Source organism: Simochromis diagramma, unplaced genomic scaffold (genome assembly GCF_900408965.1).
Source record: "Simochromis diagramma unplaced genomic scaffold, fSimDia1.1 OVJJ01000293.1, whole genome shotgun sequence".
In the NCBI taxonomy this organism is placed as follows: Eukaryota; Metazoa; Chordata; class Actinopteri; order Cichliformes; family Cichlidae; genus Simochromis; species Simochromis diagramma.
In genome coordinates this window covers 23,794,119-23,810,577 of record NW_024386801.1, presented here as the reverse complement: position 1 = coordinate 23,810,577, position 16,459 = coordinate 23,794,119, and the positions used below count along the sequence as shown (strand labels likewise).

Genomic DNA, 16,459 nt, shown 5'->3' with positions numbered 1-16,459 from the left:
TGCATGACAGTTGGAGCCAATTAGGTATCTTTTTTTCCCAATTCAATTCAATTCAATTTTATTTATACAGCGCCAGTTCACAACAACAGTCGCCTCAAGGCGCTTTATATTGTAAGGTATAGCCTACAATAATACATACAGAGAGCAAGCGCTTTGGCGACATAGGGAAGGAAAAACTCCCTTTTAACAGAAAAATAACTTCCAGCAGAACCAGGCTGCGGGAGGGGCGGCCATCTGCTGCGACCGGTTGGGGTGAGGGGAGGAAGACAGGACAAAAGACATGCTGTGGAAGAGAGACAGAGATTAGTAACAAGTATTATTCAATGCAGAGAGGTTCATAAACACATCACGAGTGAGAAAGGTGACTGAAGAAGAAACACTCAGTCATGGGAATCTCCCAGCAGCCTATGCGTATTGCAGCATAACTAAGGGAGGAGTCAGGGTCCCCTGATCCAGCCCTGACTATATACTTTAGCAAAAAGGAAAGTTTTCAGCCCAAAGCCTCATCAAATGAAAATGTATGTCATGTGATGATGTTGGACTTCAGAAAGTGGTTTACACACTTAGGTTTGCTTTATAACCTCACAGATCATGTGACACTCCTCTGTGACCTCAATATGGTTCCACCACTTCAGATAATACTTAATGAATAAACATCCACTGACTGTGACATTGTTTTTTGTAAATCAGTGGAACACTACTACTTGTCCAGTGTTCAAAGTGTCAGCTTTAAAAATGTGAAGGATCTGGGCTTCCCTGACTCTATACTTTCTTTTTAGAGTGGAAATACTATTGTGTGTCTTAGGCAGTGAAGTTACCGCTCTGTAAACAAGATAATCAGCTTGTGTGGGAGGAAAGTTGGCACACCTGGCCTTGACAAGCCGTTTGGGTAAGGCAGGCCAGGAGGGTCATTCACTGATGTACTTGAATTTCTTGTTGTTAATGTTACCAAAGGGTGTGTTTTAAGCCAAGTCATCATAATTTCCTAAGCCTAAACAAATAACAACAAACGTATATGTTACGCACACAACAAAAATGCAATAATAAGGCAAGAGCATCATAAAAGAACAGTCCCACATGGAACACCACCTCAGTCCTGTGTCCTGTGACTGACCTATGTCACCACCACCCTTTGTTCTATATAAAAGAACTATATCATTGTTCAGTTTCCTGTCTCTAACAAACGCAGTTGCAAATCTCAGCTGTAGTACTCTGCATGCTGAAAAATGACCCTAAAGAGGCACTGTGGTAAAATGTCACCCCAAGGGGTTGTGGGTGAAGAACTGAAAGTGAGAACGTGTTGAGCCCAAGTGAACTGTTCTTTAGGTGTGGATGCTTTTGGAAAGGCGACTGAGACAGAAATCTATGTAGTGATGTTTCATTCTGTCTGTGTGTATGACCTTTAACCTCATTATCTCAGGGTGGCCCAGTTTAGGGTCATACTATGGAAACTGCATACAATAGCGCCTGTAGATTCTATTGAGTCACCAAGACCGAGCTCTCCTACAACAGAGATTGATCTGTGATGACCAGTTTTGCTAGCCTTCTGCTATGTTGTCTGTTAAAAGAATTGGATAAAAAGTGCCCGGCAAGCTTTAGAAGAGGTTAAGGAACTAGAAACACTTGTAATATAAAACAACTTTATGTCTGTCTGACTTCAGACTTCTCCAGGCACTTTGGACAATGAGCCTTCACATTCTGGAGCATTTGCATGTGACTGCAGGGAAGGAAGGACGCTTCCATAACCTCTCAAGTGCGTCAGCGTCTTTTAAGTCCTTGAAAGGCCTGTTTATTATGACAATCAAATATGGACAACAGAACAGAGAAAGGCCCAGAGTGCCCCCAAAGAATCTGGCCTTCATCCCCCACTACTAGCCCCCAACACCTCTTCCACATCTAGGGGGGGATGGTACTGTGCTGTGCTTCCACTGGGCATTTACAAGTGAATTATTTACTGCTGCATGTTAGAGAACAATTTATACCTCTAACATTTAGAGAATAACAGTTGGGCTCATTGCAATCAGACAAATTATAATCTCTGTAGTTTTGACAATTGCAAAAAACTGTGTTGTAAAACATTGTACCACCTACTGAATCTAGAAGTATGTCTGTTAGCAACGAAACAAAACACCCTCATAAACCTACAGCGAAGGAAAGTGCTTTAGATATGCAACAGGATGTACCATGACTAAATCATTACCCCAGTTTACTTTTTTAATCTTTTCTTAATCAAAATATAAAATACCAATATATCAATGATATTGTCCATTATCTTCTAATAATTAATAGTTTTTAGAGTGCTCTAACTGTAACAGTAATATGCTCGATCTTATGTTAACACTGAAATCAGCTGTTATGGATAAATATTGATAAAGCCATTGGTCTGAAGCATATATTTACTTTTACGAAACCAAATGTAGTAAAGCATAAAACTAGCATTTATTTGACTTTTGATAAATAAAACCAAGAAGATTACCCCGTATCTCAGTCTTTCTTGAGAAAAAATATTTCTAGAGATACCTTGTTGACAAGAAAAACTGTTATTATGCTTTTACTAAGCTTATGAAGGCTGCAGATGAAGGCTTAGAATAAAATGAGAAAATAATGTAAAAGGTAAAATAAAAGGTAAATGGTTCCTCAAAGAAAACAGTATGTAAAATTTAAAAACTATAAGGCATGCATTGAATACTCCACTATGAATAAAGCATTTTACTGATCCTCCCTGAAGATCCTAAATCAGTATGATCACTGTGTTAAATTATACAATGTGAATATAACCATAGAAACAGAAAAATATTTCCTTTCCATAAACACTTTCTAAACCAAGGATAAAAACACAAAGGAGCATAATGAAAAGATGTCTAGAGTAATTGTCCTGTTAACTGATCCGAAAAGACAATGTATGGAGAGGGTGGAGTGTGTGTGTGTGTGTGTGTGGGTGTATGAGAGAGAGAGAGAGAGAGAGAGAGAGAGGGAGGGAGACAAGAAGAAAGGTTCAAGACAATACACTCTGCAGTGGGTGCTTCTCATTTTTTCTCTTTACCCCCAAAATGACTGATAGAAGTAAAGCTTTTAAAGTGAAATGAAATGGTTAACCAGATGCCAGATGAGCCCTGTATTGACTTACTCTCATATATACATATATATGTGTATATATATTTATATATAGATGTAGAGAGATAGACACAGCTCTCAACTGAAATGAAACAAATGGTCTCTCGACTTAAAATTTAAAAAAAAGAAAAGAAAAAATCTTGAGAGGTAGAAGAAACATGACTGGCCAAGTCAGCATCTTAGTGCTGTAAAATTTACAAGTGTAACAGGCTAATGCAAAATGTTGAAATGCAAGACATTAAAGCATACTTTTATATGATTTTACTGGACAAACATTTCTTACAGTTATAGTTCCCAGACAGTGAGGGAGGCTGGTGGATACTGACAGGCATGTAGGGTTCTTGAGAGGTGAGAATCTGAAAATTTGTTAAGGTATACACTACAAAGGAAGATCAACACAGCATGGCTTTCTTTGCGTTGACTGGCTTGAGAAAACCTAAAACCACAATAGCAGGTATCACCACAGTGGTTCTCATCTTTCTCTTTTAACTTGGGCTTTCTGCTTCAGGCATATGTGTGAGCATACTCACATAAAAACATGTTTAACATGTCAGACGAGTCTTCTTTAACACAAAATCACCCAAGGTGATTTTGATCATTTATGGAGTATATAGTGTAGGTGGCGTGTACTCTAGTATAAATTCCACAAATGGTGAAAAAGCCACCAAAGATAGATTGAAATGTAAACGCTGTCTCCAGATGAAAAGCAGGAGATGAAATATTAGAGCCAATATTTTATTTTACAATATGTTGACCCATATTTAAATATTTTGTGATGATCTTTAATCTGTGTTACTTGTAATTTTGATCTTGATCATTTCAGTTTATGTTGTAATTTAATATATTATGCTCCGTAAATTTGTCCTGGCTTCTCTTCATTCTAGCCTTTAGCTTCCAGGCCGCTTTTCTGTAGAACCTGCGCCCAGTGTCACAAGGCCTGGAGGCCACCATGAGAGATGGACCCAAATGCAGATACCAATATACTGACAGAGATCAGATTCACAAGTCTTTATTCTAAACACAGATTTAATACAAGGAACACCACGCAACTAGTGTGGGAAATCACTGGGGCAGTGGGTTTGCAGCACGGGAGAAATGGGGTTAATGACAGTGATGGAACCTTTGAGCCTGAGATACTAATGGGAGAGAGCAATGGCTTACTTGCAGGGGGAGGCTTTTCTCCGACTAGGCGAGGGACAATGTGCACCAAGTGAGTGGCAGAGTAGTGTGCAGAAAGAGAGATTGTCCAACCTGATGCTGTGAGTTTTCTAGAGAAGACAGAAGGCAGGCAGGTCCCAGATATTGACGGTGGAGCAAGATGGATGAGGTGAGATTTCCAGCACCAGGCTGCAGTTTATTGACAGCATGAGTGGTTAGACAGAACTGTGAACACAAAGAGACAAGGTAAGTGAAAGACAAAAAATGAAAGAAACACTAAAAGCATGTGGCCTGTTAGCCACACCCTACGACACACACATATACACACTGTGGCGAGATGTGGCTTTGGCGTGGTTGCAGAGGTGGATGAGACGCATCGGAGCTCCATCAGCTCATCACGTCTCCCCAGTTCAAAGGACTGTGTCGGGACCTGGGGGTTGTTAAGTGTAGGATACAGCTGAAAAGCTGCGGCCGTGTGTAAGAAGCGACAGCCGAATAAAGAAGTGTCGAAAGAGTGAAGTATGCGGTTGGGTCCATCGTTACTGCTAGACACACACACAGATTCAAATCGAGACAAAATGGGAAGGAAAAAAACCCTGGAATTTTTAATTGATGTTCACAGGATCCTTCTAACAGAAAAAGCCTTTGACACCATTTATAATCAAATGAAGACCAGTGTCTGGTGTCCCCAACCCTTAATTTAATATTTTGCTTGTTTATTTTTATGATTTTGAGGAATTCTAGCCTTTTCTGTTGGAGTAATGTGTTGGAGTAATGAAATATTAAGAATTCCTTTCAACTCCTGAAAAACAACCCCACACCATAATCACCAAACTTTACACTTGGCACAACACAGTCAGACATGTACCATGCCCTGGCAGCTGCCAAACTGAGACTCGTCCATTGGATTGCCAGACAGAGAATTATGATTCTTTATTTCAGAGAACATGTCTCCATGTCTCTGGAGTGCCGTGGCAGCATGTGTTGAAGAGCTATCAATCGGTGATCGTGGCTCAAAGAGTTGGCAGTTCGTCTTGTAGCCGGAAGGTTGCCGGTTCGAGCCCCGGCTCGGACAGTCTCGGTCGTTGTGTCCTTGAGCAAGACACTTCACCTATCGCCTACTGGTGTTGGCCAGAGGGGCCGATGGTGCGATATGGCAGCCTCGCCTCTGTCAGTCTGCTCCAGGGCAGCTGTGGCTACAACTGTAGCTGCCTCCACCAGTGTGTGAATGTGAGAGTGAATGAATAGTGGAATTGTACTGCGCTTTGAGGGCCCCAAAAAACGCTATATAAAATGCAATCCATTATTATTATTACATCCAACACTTTGCATTGCACTTGGTGATATAAGGCTTCAATGTAGTTGCTCTGCCACGGAAACCCAATCCATGAACCTCTCTATGGATTGTTCTTGAGCTAATCTGAAGTCTACGTAAAGTCGGTAATGATTGACTTGAAGAAAGTTGGCGACCTCTGTGCATTATGTGCTTTAGCATAAGCTGACCCCATTCTTTCATTTTACATGGCCTTCCACTCTGCAGCTGAGTTGCTGTCATTCCCAATAACTTCCACTTTGTTATAATACCACTAACAGTTGACTTTGGAATATTAAGTTGTGAGAAAACTTCATAACTGAACCTATTGCACAGGTGGCATCCTATAACGGTATCCTTACTGGATGCCCTGGTTGGGAGTTGTTGTGATGAAGAAATGAGTGCCTAAGAAGTATAGCAAGCTGCCTATACCTGAGGCCTTAGAAACTGTCAAGCAAAGACTCACAGCCTTGGCCAGCTGCCTGAAGAGGTACACCAGAGAGATAGAGGCAGTGTTGGTCAAGTTACTTGAAAAAAGTAATCAGTAACTAATTACTGATTACTTCCCCAAAAAAGTAATCCAGTTACTTTACTGATTACTTATTTTCAAAAGTAATTAATTACTTAGTTACTTAGTTACTTTTTAAAAACACGATTTACAACCTGAATAGGTGATAAAGCGATAGATCTTTCAGCCCAATTCTACTTTTTCTGCATAATCCATCATACAAAATGTAATCAAATGGAAAAGTCCCTTTTTAAAACTTGTTTTATCAGTTTTAATCTTTTAACTGTATGCATCAAGCAAAAATGTAATTATATGCACCATTCTCTGACTTGAATAAATTAGTTTAACATATAAACCTATTTTCTGCACATTCCAGCACATAAAATAAAATATTTTTTGTGTTTGCACTCAGTCTTTCAAATAGATGCCAGTAAAACACAGCAGAAAATAAATAAAGTCAAAGACTAGAGGTCCTTTTGCTCTATTTTCACCTGTAAAGCAGGAGTGGGATAGGCGGAGGTTTATCCTGGTGCAGGTGTGCCGCAGTGGTCAGTGGAAGAATCCGTGAGTGAATTTCCCATTACGTCGTTGGACACTAATGTTTTTGTCACTTTTTATGGAATCAAACTTAAAGTAAGGTCAGTACTTCCACGCTTTAAACGCTGCACGCTCATACTCTCTCCCGCACTCGATATATTATCCATTGTTAATCTGCACACAGCTGTTGTCACGAATGGCGCACTCGCTTACGTCACTGTCATGAGACATTCTCGAAAAAAATCACGGTTTTAGTAACGCAGTAACTCAGCGTTCCTACGGGAAAGTAACGGTAATCTAATTACCGTTTTTGCAATAGTAATCCCTTACTTTACTCGTTACTTGAAAAAAAGTAATCAGATTACAGTAACGCGTTACTTGTAACGCGTTACTGCCCATCTCTGGATAGAGGGCAGGAGAATAAACCAGCTGTACTCCACTGAACCATCCAAGGTGTTCTCTCAGTGGCAGGTGAACAATATGAGAACAGCCTAACCAAGGCTGGAAATGGAGCAATACTGGAAGAGCATATAGAAGGCCGCAAGACATAACAAAAATACTGAGTGGTTAGTGGATCTAAAAGCAGAAACATGTTCCTAAACAGGCTGCAGTAACCACCACAGTGGCAGACATCCAAAAAAGAGTCTCCAGTATGAAGATTTGGACAGCACCAGGCCCTGACATGAGTCATGTCTACTGGCTAAAAAAACTAACTGCACTCTATGAGTATGAGGCAGCACAAATGAACCAGCTGCTAATAGACGAAGCACATCCTTAATGACTTGCTGAATGCCAGACAGACCTGATCCCCAAAGATCATCAGAAGGTTCCGGTCCCATCTAACTACCAACCAATAACTGCTTCAGTTCCTCATGGAAGCTCATGTCTGGCATCATAGCAACTAAGATCAACAGGCAAATGGTTCAATACATGAGCAGGGCTCAGAAGAGCTTATACAGAAACAACAGAGAGGCAAAACACCAGCTTACGGTTGATAGACCGGTCACTCAAGTCTGTGAGACCAGACTGACCAACCTGTGCACTGCCTGGATTGACAAAAAGCCTCACACATGGATCCTGGAGTGCCTAGAACTGTACAACTGCAACAAGACTCTAACAACCTTTATTTGGAAATAAATGGGGATGTGGCGAACAACACTGGAGGCCAATGTCAAGCCAATAGAGCAAGTCATCATTAAGTGTGGGATTTACTAAGGAGATACTCTGTCCCCACCGCTGTTCAACACATGCCCCTTCACTGAGATCATTAACAAGACTGCCACATTCCAAGGTTGGTATCCATAGCCAATCGTCAGCCACCAGCAACCGTCTACGTGGATGACATCATGCTGTATGCCAAGAGTGAAGGACTGACCAATCCATAAAACTAGGCTCCAATGTCATCAGTATGTCATTCAGACTTGAAAAATGCAATCAGATGGTAATAAAGAAAATAATGGTATTCAGAACTGAGTGGATTGCACCACCAGAAGGTGACATTGCAGACACTGAGCTACAAGTACCTGAGAAAAACCTGGGAATTTCAGAGATAAATGGGAACCACGAAGAGGCTGCCAGGAAAACCACCACTACCAAATGCCTGCAGAGAGTAGGTGTCAGCTGAATGGGAAGAACAAGATCCGAGCAATCACCCTTACCGGTGATCAGATACACTACTGAGATAATCAGTTGACCGAAGGAAGTACTAGAAGCCACTGACATCAAGACAAGGAAGTTCCTTATCATGCATGGAGGGTTTCACCCCAAATCCACCACCCTGAGACTACGCTAAACAGAAGAAATGAGCCCGAGGACTAGTGAGTGTCAGAACTACTGTCCAGTAGGAAACAACAAAGATCAATGAGTACATCAGGAAGATGGCCACATCTGATAGTGTGCTTAGTGAATATCTCAGGCAACAGAAACCCAATGAAGAAGAGGAGCAACAAAAAGGAACCATCATGGAAGGACAGGCTTGAGCATGGCATGTCCCACCAGCAGATAGAAGAAGTGTCCAATACCGAGAAATCCCACCAGTGGCTGGACAAAGCTGGACTGGCAGCACAGGAACAAGCTCTGAGGACAAGATCAATAGAGGGTGGGGTCTACCACACCAGAGAAGACCCCAAGTGCAGGCAGGCTGTTCAAAGATGCCCCTGAGACAATCCAGCACATAACAGCAGGGTGCAAGACGCCAGCAGGTAGGGCATACATCTAACATCATAACCAAGTGCTTGGCATAGTATACAGGAACATCTGTGCCAATATGGTCTGGAAGTCCTGAGGTCAAAATGGGACACACCCCGTAGGGTTGTTGAAAATGACCGAGCAAAGATCCCGTGGAACTTCCAGATAATGTAGGACAAACTGGTGATGGCTAACTAACTGGACATATTAGTGGTGGACAAATAGAAGAAGATGGTCGTAGTAATAGATGTAGGCATACCAATTTATAGTAACACCAGATAAAAGGAACATGAGAAGATGGAGAAAACCCAATGACTGAGAAAGGAGCTCAAGAAGATGTGAAGGGTGAAGGCAACAGTGGTCCCCATGGTAATCTGACCGCATGGGGCAGTCACCTCCAAACTGGGATGTGGCTCCATCAATTCCCAGGTGCAACATCCAAGATCACTGTTGAGAAGTGTGCAATCCTAGGAACAGCAAAATACTGTGCATTACCCTCAAGCTCCCAGGCCTTTTATAGAGAACCTGAGACTGAAGAATACAGAGCGAGTACGGAATTCTTTTCCTTTTGTATTTAGTCCACATTTTGTGTACACAGCCAAACTATAGCCAGCTGTACAGTGAGTTCTGGGTATCCGTGTGTGTGTGTGTGTGTGTGTGTGCGTGTGTGTGTGTGTGTGTGTGTGTGTGTGTGTGTGTGTGTGTGTGTGTGTGTGTGTGTGTGTGTGTGTGTGTATGCATTTGGCTGTCGAGGTGATTAGGAGATGGGATGTAATTAAACAATATAGAGAATTTAGTGAACCACTAAGAAGCGAGGGTCTCTGGACAACCTGCTGGGCTTAAATCTACTAAAACACACACACACTGAGGCATACAGCACACTGCAACTTACACCATTGTTCAGTGAAAGCTGTCTGGCTTGAATTGTCATTATGTGTTGGTATTGTTGCTGCTATTGTTTAAGCCAGTAGGATTGTACTGAGTTCCTATGTATCTTGATGGCCATTATGCTGCTGTAGACGGGGCCATGTCAGATCAATCCAAGCGTAGGGGAAACAAAGAGACAACATAGCTTGGCTTGAACCGTGTGGTAATGGGCTGAGAAAAAGAATGGCAGTGAATATGAAAAAACTCAAATGCTGGCGCTGGATGGGCTGCATGGTTTCACTTGTATTCTACCTAGGATTGCAAGACCGTGTTGCAGAAAAGGCACAGGAGAGATGGGAGAAAGAAAGAAGAAAGCTGACTTTTGTTAATACTTCTACTGATCAGTGAGCTAAATTTGACAGCTTGCAGCTAAAATGAAGAGGGCAAAAAAGGAATCACATTTACTAAAATGCTATCATTAAACCATTTGCTATTGTGATTTCCTTCTCTTTGAAATGTAACTACATTTGTATCCACAGGTTGTTGACCCAGTGTTCTGTGTTTCGAACCTTTTGAATCTTGTTAAATTCCTTTTTGATTTGGAGAAGTGAACCTATTTTCTGGATTTTATTATACTGGGTTTTCTTGTTTTAGTTCTTGTGACTAGAAATTGTAGAGTTTGGTAATCCCTGGTAATTTCCCTGCAATATTATTAGAGGTCTCTAGTTTAGTTTTAAGTTACTTTAGGGTTATCAGTTTATGATCCTGTTCCCTTGGTCTGGTCTCTATGTTTTGTTCCTTGGTATCCCCTCAGGTCTGTCATGTCTCTCTCCCTCTCTCTCTCTTAACCCAGTCATGTCTCTCACCCTCATGTCTCTCTCTCTCTCTCTCTCTCTCTCATCCCTTTCATGTCTCTGTGTCTTCTTTCCATTTTCATCCTTTGTATACCCCAGGCTGTCATGTGTTTCCATGTTTGTTTATCTTAGTGTCAAGCCTTCATGTCCTTGGCTGTATCCCAATTCAGGGTCTGCAGCCTTAAAGACCGCATTTTAAGGCCGATTACGTCACAGTGGCGCACCGAAGGCTGTCCCAATTCAAAGGCTGCTCGAAATGCAGCCCTCAAATGCGTCCTTCATTTCCCTGAATTTTAAGGCTGTGGCAGTGTAGACTTCGTGGTCCCATATATCCCACAATTCATAGCGCGGCAGTCGGTGTGGATAATTCTGCCGCAGATGGCAGAAGCGGAGCGGCCGAAGAGTAAAGTAAGTACTGAATATTATGTCACTTATTTATGTGCAAATGATTAATAATGAGGAACATTAAAATATTACTGTTGGCCACATGTCGGCAAAGTTATTTGCCATTAGCGATGTTTGTACGTTCAGCTTTTACTTGCTTTTAAAGCCTTTAAAATATAATAATACAATAGTCGACCTTAATCTTACAGAGAATGTGATGATTTCGTGGATAATCAAAGTCAGTCATATATCCACAAACACAACAAGCTGTAAGTCAGTGATGCTGCTCGGTTTGCAGTCCTGAACATCGCGGCACAAGCAGGATTCACATGTTAGTTGTGTTATATTGCTGCCTCTGTTCGGTGGTGTCGAGCCAAACGGACTTTAACGTGTGTTTGAACGAGCTGACGGTTCACTCGTTAAGCTGAAAGAAAGATGCTTTAATCACAGGAGTCACACATGTGTCCACTGTACCATCTGGGAACTCTTCTTGTTTAGCACTCGTAATAACACAAACACTAAATCCTCCTGTTTGTAGCAGTGTGTACACCTGAGACTTTCACCTGTCTGTCTGTCCTGCACTCTCTCTCTTTTTCTTTCTTTCTGATTGTGTAATAAAAGTATGAACATGTATTAATAAGTTACACTTGTGTTTGAATCCTGTAGCTTATCACACATTTGATTTCCATGTGTGACAACTGCAAGTGTCCAGAGTGAAGACAGACTGAGGGACCCACTGCTGCACATCATCTGTGAGGCTTTGCACCCCTGATGATCCACCAGGACAAACTCAGCAGTGTGTGAGGAAGAGGAGGAGGAAGAGCCAGCAGCAGCTGACAGATGGAGAGAATAGACAGACTGTTCCCTGTTTGTGAAGGACTGCTAGAAAAGTTTAAAATAATTAATTGTCTGTCCTGAATCAGTCTTATTAGGTAATGTTCAAATAATTTTATCATTCCAGTGTTTGCAGTGTGGGAGAAAGTACTCAGGGCCTTCAAGTTACACACTATGAAAGGCAGCAACAAGTTTAACATTCAGAAACCTAAAGTATGTATCAGCAGCAGAATGGACCTAAAAATAAATGTTTGTTTCGGTTCTATGAAGCTTTGAGTATTTTGGATTAGTAGCACTGCTGTGTTTGTTGCATCATATTGATGTAATTGTTTATAATCTTTATATATTCTGAGGTAAGTTGATCTATAGTGTTACATCATATTCTATAAGGATGTTATGTGTTTGGATACTTTCTGCCCAGTTTGACCCATTTAGCAGAAGTCAGCCTGTTTAAGGCTCTGATATCTATTCTGTATGACTTAAAGCAGTTATGACATGGTCTGATTTTCTCACCCAATAAAGGAATATTTAATATATCAGTCTACTCTTCATTCTATCAGAAACAGTTATCACAGCTCGTACATTTGCTTTTTACACATATATGTAAGCATTGAGCCAAATGTAATAATGTCAACATACTGAAGGAACAACATTTGTCTCTTATATATAATACTTCTATATATACACTGTCAAAAATACTTGAGTGTCTTTGAGTGAAGATTTAAGGTGATAGGACATATAAATAGCTGCAACTTGAATCTTTACTGAAGCTCAGTATTTGACACAGAGTTCACTCACATGTGCTGTACCAGTGTACCTGCACATGTGATGTGACAATAGAAGTGATTTGATTTGAGAGTTCAAACTCACTGCTGTAATAACTAATAATGATTAGTATAATAACTATAATATTGGCCATCTCATATTTACACTGACTTTAGTCTCATGAACAACATTAACTATTTGTTATTTACTGGCTAATCTTATATGACTGTTCAGTACAGATATGAAGCCCAACAATCATGTTTTACAGTCCTGTGGTCTCAGCCTCAGATACTTATTAAATCACACAAAGCTCATGTAGAAACAAACAAACAAACAAAATATGATCTCCTTCATTTCTGTCAACCACACGTTTCCAGCTATCATGGTTGCTAGGCAACCTGGGCAGCGCAACGGAGGCTAGACCGTCCCATTTCACAAGCCTCACGCTTCCGGCCTTAGCGGTCTCTGAGTACGCGGCCCTTGAGGACCATTGAGGCTGCGTACTTTAAGGCTGCAGACCCTGAATTGGGATACAGCCCTTGTCTGAGGCTTGGTGTGCGTGCTACTTCCTGTTTCATTTTGACAATCCCTTGTCTCTTGTGCATTGTGTGCGGTTTCGCTTCCCCTGTATTGTTATGCCTGATTTGTCCCTCCTGTGTTGCCATGTGTCTCCACTTTCACAAATAATCCTCATGTGTACATATACTGTATCAGTTCCCCTTTGTCCTTCGCAGGAATGTCAGTTCACCTCCCTCCATGTGTCTTGTCCTTGTTCCAGGTTTAATGTTCTATATTCTGAAGACTTTGTTTTGCCTAGTTCAGTAAAGTCTAAGTCTCCCTTTGCCTTTTTTGGGGTCTAGTTTGGTTTTTCACCCAGCCTAAATAAACGGCTGGCTTTTTGTTAAGTCCAATCTTGTCTCTACACGTCTGCATTTGATTCCTCTCTCCAACACAATCTGCGCATGACACATGAGACAGATCATGACACATGCATACAAACTTAATTATAATCTTAACTCTAAGTCGTTATCCATTGACAACGTATCCAAGTGTACACACACACACACACACACACACACACACACACTGTTACGGTTCAACGTGGGGGACTCAAGCGCAGGACTCCAGAATCAGTTGAACACAAGAATTTATTTACAGAGTTTACCCGATGTATATACAGGAAGTGCAGGGCAGTGCTATATACAACAATTTGGGGGACGGGGCTCCAGGGAAATCCAAAGGGGGGAATCACTCGTTCTCCAACTCTCCACACTCACGACCGCAGTTCCTTTCTCCACACTTGACACAAAGATTCACACAGGGAAGGTTATCCAGGAGGTCTGTAAGCGAGGAAACAAGAATGAGTTACAACGTTCACAATAGACACTTGACTTAGCTTGAGCTGTAGCTTGACTCTCACTGACGCGTGGTAGACAACTATCCAGCGAAAACCAGCAGACTCCTCCTGGCTTAAATGCCGATTGCCTTGATGGGCATCAGGTGTGTTCCCCTTCAGTGGGCGTGGGCCGAGGGTGTGAGCCCACAATGAGTTCTGCCCCAGCAACAGAGAGGAGGAGAGAGAGAGAGCAAGAGAGAGAGAAAAAGGTGGAAATGGCCGATCAGCGTCTTGCTGATCCCCCAGGCCGTGACACACACATCGTATACAAGTGTACACACACACACACACACACACACACACACACACAGACACACGCACACACACAGATTTATGAGTTGTTTTGCTCATTTCAATTTTAAATCAATTTCAATTTATTTAAACAGCGCCAAATCACAACAACAGTCACCTTGAGGTGCTTTATATTGTAAGTTAGACCGTACAATAATACAGAGAGAACCCAACTATCAGACGACCACCTATGAGCAAGCACTTTGGCAACAGTGGGAAGGGAAAACTGCCTTTTAACAGGAAGAAACCTCCAGCAGAACCAGGCTCAGGGAGGGGCGGCCATCTGCTGCGACCAGTTGGGGGTGAGGGGAGGGAGACAAGACAAAAGGCATGTTGTGGAAGAAAGCCAGAGATGAATAATAACTCATAATTAAATTCCCCTTCACTCACTGTATATAAACACACAGTGAGTGAAGGGGTGAGAGAAGGAGAAACACTCAGTGCATCATGGGAAGCCCCCAGAAACCCAAGTATACTGAAGCATAACTAAGAAAGGATTGAAGGTCACCTGATCCTCATGTGTATATAGCCCTAATTATAAGCTTTGTGACAAAGGAATGTCTTCAGCCTAATCTTAAAAGTAGAGAGGGTATCTGTCTCTAGAAACCAATTTTGATTGTTGGGTTCTTTTCTTTATGTATTATTGTATGGTCTACCTTTCAATAAGGAGATAAGAAGACTGTTGTTGTGATTTGGCTTTGTATAAATAAAAATGAATTTAATTGAATTATGTCCAGCTGTGATGAGTCAACTGCATGAAGGATGCACTGGGATCACCCGGTGGCATCTAGAGCCACCCATTTAAGTTCAAGGTAGTCCGTAGGCCAGGGGCATAGATTGCCGTGGCTGTGGAGGTGGGAGGGGTGTGTGTGGAATAGGGAGCAGGGGGTGTAAGGTCAGCCGGATGGCTCTCCAGCTTAAGTTAGGGTGATGGGGGTATGTGGCGGGGTGTGGTCTGCGACTCTGCTTCAGAGAAGGGGTGGTGCAGTGAGTTCATGGGGGCAGTGCCAAGGAGGCTGGCAGGGCAGCTGGGACCAGAGAGTGGAGAGCTAAGCACCAACAAGGTTGCTGGTGCGCTCCACAAGGAATTGTAGACATTGTAAATAAATTGCCACTGTCCTTGCAATATTGTGTGATCATTTGGTCATACTTGCAAAGTGTAAATATCTAGAGATAAGATGGGATACATTGCTGTGTCAGACAGAAAGACAGTTCCAATGATTTAATTAGAGAAATGATCACTAAAATATTAGAAAAATGATGTTGTCCTGATAGCCATTATTTATTTTTTCTCTGAGCCCCTACATTCACCCCCGACTCTGCTCATTTTCTATCTCCCAGCCCAATTCCGCTATCCTTCTGTCCTTCACACATTCTCTGTATTCTCCTTTCCCACAGCCTTGAGTCTATGTGACCCCTGGTGTGTCTATTGTTCAAAAAGTGGGGCAAGATGGACCAGCCATCTCCTTATTGAACCAGTAGTTGGGAAAATGAGGCCATGCTTAATGCCAGTTATTGTGTGTGTGTGTGTGTGTGTGTGTGTGTGTGTGTGTGTGTGTGTGTGTGTGTGTGTGTGTGTGTGTGTGTGTGAGAGAGAGGGAGAGAGAGAGAGAGAGAGAGAGGGCGCATGAGCAGGCAATGAACGATATGCTATTTAATTCTAATCCTATAAGGATATCCTGTCTATTAAAGGATTATGGGTAGAAAACATATGCACTGTTGCATAATCACAACATAACAGTCTGTAATGACATAACTAGAGAATAATCACTTAATAATATTTTAATAGTGCACCGCAATCAGTGTGAAATGTTCTCCATGTAGTAACTGAACATTACTACATAGAGAAAAATATCTAAGAATAACTAAAATAACTAAAAATAACTAAAGTATCTGTCATCTTGCATAAGACTGGCTTGGGTTGAGAGGACAAAGACAGTACAAAGGCATGCTTTGGAAGAGAGCCAGAGATTAATAAAAACTAATGATTAAATGGAGAGAGGTGTATGAACAGAGAGTGAGTGAAAAGAAGTGAATGAAGAAGAAACTCTACACAGTACATTACGGGAAGCTCCCAGCAGCCTAGACCTATTGCAGCATAACAAAGGGAGAATTCAGGGTCACCTGATTCAGTCCTAACTATATGTTTTGTCAAAAAGGAAAGTTAAGCTGAAGGTGATTCTACAGAAGAAGGGCCTGAAAGCTGAAGCTCTCCCTCCCAGTCTACTTTTAAATACTCTGGGAACCACGAG

General features: G+C 41.8%; 2 long non-coding RNA genes across 2 annotated transcripts; both read left to right on the top strand.

The window, feature by feature from the left end:
- Window positions 1-384: 384 nt before the first annotated feature.
- LOC120730336 lies at window positions 385-14,817 on the top strand. The gene is made up of 3 exons (XR_005695087.1): window positions 385-486; window positions 14,703-14,710; window positions 14,775-14,817. It is a non-coding gene; the product is annotated as an uncharacterized LOC120730336 (long non-coding RNA).
- LOC120730337 lies at window positions 5,966-8,796 on the top strand. Its single transcript, XR_005695088.1, has 2 exons — window positions 5,966-6,096; window positions 7,041-8,796. It is a non-coding gene; the product is annotated as an uncharacterized LOC120730337 (long non-coding RNA).
- Window positions 14,818-16,459: the final 1,642 nt, after the last annotated feature.